The sequence below is a fragment of the Octodon degus genome, unplaced genomic scaffold (assembly GCF_000260255.1).
Source record: "Octodon degus isolate 3935 unplaced genomic scaffold, OctDeg1.0 scaffold00367, whole genome shotgun sequence".
NCBI classification, from domain to species: Eukaryota; Metazoa; Chordata; class Mammalia; order Rodentia; family Octodontidae; genus Octodon; species Octodon degus.
The window spans coordinates 565,915-570,680 of NW_004524943.1; the positions used below are offsets into that span (position 1 = coordinate 565,915).

The 4,766-nt window shown below is 36.6% G+C and overlaps 1 pseudogene; it reads left to right on the forward strand.

Annotated features, from left to right (window-relative positions):
- The first annotated feature begins 2,190 nt into the window (after positions 1 to 2,190).
- LOC105741256 overlaps positions 2,191 to 4,766 on the forward strand; it is a 13,247-nt pseudogene continuing 10,671 nt past the window's right edge.

The window sequence follows — 4,766 nt, forward strand, 5'->3', positions numbered from 1 at the left end:
TCCTCCTTCCTCCTTCTCCTTCCTCTTTCTCCTTCCTCCTCATCCTTCTTCCTTCCTCTTTCCTCCTTCTTCCTTCTCCTTCCTCCTTCTCCTTCCTCCTTCTCCTTCCTCCTTCTTCCTCCTTCTCCTTCTCCTTCCTCCTTCCCCCTTCTCCTTCCTCCTTTTTCCTTCCTCCTTCTCCTTCTTCCTTCCTCCTTCTCCTTCTCCTTCTCCTTCTCCTTCCTCCTCCTTCTCCTTCTCCTCCTTCCTCCTTCCTCCTTCCTCCTTTCTCCTTCTTCTTCCTCCTTCTCCTTCCTCCTTTCTCTTTCCTCCTTCTCCTTCCTCCTTCCTCCTTCCTCCTTTCTCTTTCCTCCTTCCTCCTTCTCCTTCCTCCTTTCTCCTTCCTCCTTCTCCTCCTCCTTCCTCCTTCTCCTTCTCCTTCTCCTCCCCCTTCCTCCTTCTCCTTCTTCCTTCCTCCTTCCTCCTTCTCCTTCCCCTTCCTCCTTCCTTCTCCTTCAATTTTTTTTTTTTTTTGGTGGAACCAGCAGTTGAATTCAGTCCCTTGTACTTGCCAGGGAAGTGCTTAGTCTGCTGAGCCATCTCCCCAGCCCTTATTATTTGATTTCTTGATGCTGGACATTCTTCCTGTAGTAAGATGGAATGTCAGTGCTGTTTTTATTTAGATTTACACAGTGGCAGTGAGGGGGCCTTGCCAGATGGCTCAGTTGTTTAGAACACCATTTGGGGAAATACAGTAAGGCACGTAGGACCCTGGTTCAATTCCCAGCTCCAGAAGCTGCACCAGACCTGTCCTTAAGGAAGCCTGAAGTAGGGGAAAACCAAAAATTCCTTCTATAATGGCAGTGATCTCGAGCCTTCCTTCACATACTTATTGGCCATTGTCTCAGCTACTCTTGTCTCTTTGCCTGGACAAACACCCTTACCTAACACCCAGAATGAAGGCAGGAAAGGTTTACTTAGCTCAAAGTTAGGAGAGGTTTCAGTCCATACTCAGCTGGCTCTAAGCAGAGTGGCACATGGCAGAGAGCAACTTTTCATTGTGGTGGCAGAGAGCAAGAGCCCATGGGAGGAGTAGCAGCAATAATGGCAACAGAGAGCAAGTCTGTCTCCTTTATGTTGCATTCAGACTGTCTGCCCAGGCTGGGTGTAACACTCACACCCATAATCCCAGCAATACCCACACCCATAATCCCAGCACTGGATCATGAATTAATCACAAGTCTAGGAATCCACCCCATGACTTACATGAGGCTTTGGGGGGATGGGCAACTAGACACAAGCTGTAACAGCCATTTTCCTTCTTCTTCTGTAAAGTGATTATACATTTCATTTGCCTAGTTTTTTATTGAGTTTTTTTTTTTTTTATTTTGGGGTGTCTAATTTTTTCAGTCCTTTGCATATCGTAAGTATAATTCCTCAGTTTGAGAAAGAACTGGCCAAATTTCCCCCTATTCTATAGGTTTTTCATTTAACTTTCTTATATTTGTTGTTTCTTTTACTGAACAGAAGTTTAATATTGATCTATTTGCTACTTATTGCTTCTATTTATTTTAGAACATGTGTTCTCTTCAGAAAGTCCTTACTACCTCTACTCCTTTAATGGTTTTACTTATTTTGTCTCCCAGTTAATTGCTTCTGTTTTCATATTTAGAATTCTGCTACATTTTAATTTTACTTTACCTTGAGGGATGTAATTCAGGATTCAATCTTTGTCAGATGTGGGTTTCTTCTTTTTTATTTTTATTTTATTTTATTTTGAAGAGTAAAAACAGAAGCAAAAACAAATAGAGAAAAGACAGAAACAGGCCGAAACAGGGTAACATACAACAATACATTTGTTACAGATTTTCAAAATAGGAAGAGCTAATGAACAATGGTTGTCTATTATCTATCTTTATCATCAAATCCGTTGCTCAGGTTAACAGATATAGCTATCCAAGTTTGGGGAAATAATTGAAATTTATTCTTTTGCATGTGGATACCAGTTCTCCAAGCAGCACTTATTAAAGAAGCTTTCTTTCTTCCAGCTATGTTTTGACCATTTTGTCAAATGTCAAATAGCTGAATGTGTTTGGGGTTGATTCTGCATGTTGTATTCAGTCAGATCGACCCTCTTGTCTGCTTCTGTTCCAGCATTATGCTGTATTTGTCCCTCTAGCCTTGTAATGCAACTTTAAGTCAGGGCCTATGATGACCCCTGTTGGTAGGTTCTTGTTGAGTTTTTGATTCTTAAGTGTGAAATAGCTGAGGTTTTTGAACATACATTTTATGGCTAAGTATAAGGGATATTTAAAAACAATGTTTCTTTTTATTTCAGAATGATTTTACCCATACAAAGTAGTCCTTGTTGCAGACGGTGTGACAAAACTAATACATAGATTACAGAGCAAAATACTACAGGTATTGACACTTCTGTTAAATTTAGACTTCCACCTTGTACAATGCTATTCCATTTCAGGGGGACTTCATATGCTTTTGAAGTCTGAAAAGTAAAAGTAGGTAGATAGATGACATATAGAGAGATATTTTATGCTATTGGGCAATTTAGCAATAAATTTAATATAGAACCCTCGTCAAAAGAAATGTGTTTGAATATAATGTTTAGAAATAGTATTAACAAGAAATAGCTCCTGATATACTTTGAGAATTGTGTTTTAGTGTATCTGAAGATTCAAGAAGCCTTTATTAATGATGAATAATGAGTTAGAAACTTGTTTTGCTGTTAATCTCAAGAAGACCTGAACCTGTAGTCAAATTTTGGCTTAATCTGTGTGGCTAAAACATTAAAAAGCAAGAAGGCCATCCCTATGGCTTCTCTACTCTTGTTAATCTTCTTAGCTATCATTTGGGCACTGAATAAATTATAGCTAATCTACAAACAACTGGAAGATCTACACAATTTTGCTCTTCAAAGCAAAAACAATTTTTCCCCTAGTAAGTTAACAAATAAGGAATAATGAACACTAATGACCAATAATTGTGTTTAAAAATAACAATAAAGATATAACTAGTTATTAAGTTTATCAATGTCAAAATGTGTTTTGAAGAGGAAAAAAAAGTCAGAAAACACAGATTACTTTGGTCACTAGTAAAAATAATCTATTTGGTTATCCAAATTCAGGAATTAAGTGAATTAAATAATAAAAAAGTTTTTGGTATATTAAACATTTTCCTATTCATTCGTCTGAAATTAAATTTTCTTTTAAGATAAATTTTGCCTTTGATACAACTAAATGAAAACTTTTGACTACTAACATTCTGTATATCAACTGAGAAATATGTTCTATGGGAAGAAATCTCTCTCTTTGAATGTGACTGTCACTATCCTTCCTCAGTACTTAATTAATTTTTTCTTAAACAAGATGCAATTTAAATTTTTCTTAGCATCATTGTGCATGCAAAACACTGATGCAGTGAATTGAATACTGAACAATTATTTTAATTTTTTCTCATTTATGTACTTGACACAGGTTCTCACCACGCAGTGCAGACTTGTGATCTTCCTGTTTTCAGCCTCCCCAGTGCTGGAATTATAGGCACGTGCCACCATGCCCAAACTCGGTTGCAGGCTCAGGGAGCCCTGAGGATCTAACCCTGGTTCCTGCACTTGCCAAAGCAGGTGCTTAGTCCACTGAGCTATCTTGCCAGCCTTGAACATTCGTATTTATTAAAGAGGTACTTTACACTTCTTTTTGCAAAAGTTATATTAACACTATTATGAAGTATGTAAAATATGAAACACAGAAATTGTGATCAAAGTAATTAATAACTAATTGATTTTTAGCATAAAATGTAGCAGGTTTCAAATGACTTAGTCTTCACCATAAAAATGTTGAAAAAAGAAAATGTTCCATTTTCAACAACTGAAATTAATTGTGTTAATACAAATAGCACTGATTGGGTTAGTATCAGATTTCCTTAACGGCAAATATACATTTGCACCAGGAAATACAACTCGTCACATTAAATTTAGATCTTGTAACATTAAATGTAACAGTGACATGCAAGTTTCTCCAAAGCTTGGAAGCAGATGGCTTCAGAACCATATTCAACTACTTTATAAACTGGATCCTAGATGCCACCCACTCACAGCTCAGGATTACACCACTAAACCCAAGGATAGTCTTATGTTATAAGACTATTAGAATCAAGGGTATAGGGGCTGTCAATTTTTTACAAATAAGTCTCTTTTACATGTTTCACATATATTATATTTTTGTTTCAGTTTCTTGTTCCAGTTTCAGTATCTACATATTTCGGCCTACTTTCTTTTGAGACATTTGATTTTTAATTGCTCAGGATGGTAGCTTTTTATATTTTGAGAATTTTAGATGCTCAGTATGATGTTACATAATACTTTTCCTCCATTTATTTTCAGACATAATGCAAACACTTTGGCTCATAGTACATTTTATAAATATCTAGTTTTGTATAACTATAGCTATTAATTACTTTGATCACAATTTCTGTGTTTCATATTTCACATACTTTCTTGCCTGCATTGCCATATTTAGTTTCATTCAATGGGATGAATGACTAAAGAAAATGGGATAGATAGGAGAAGACAAAGGCAGCTGTAGGCATCGACACAGAAATACATACAGATATGTTGTTTAGCCATAAAGAAAAGTGGAATCTTATCATAAGCAGGAAAATGGAACTGGAGACCATTCTGTTAAGTGAAATAAGCCCAGACTCAGAAAAGCAAAGACCACAAGATTCCTCTTATTTGTAGAATCCTAAAAAAGAAAGAAAGAATGAATGAA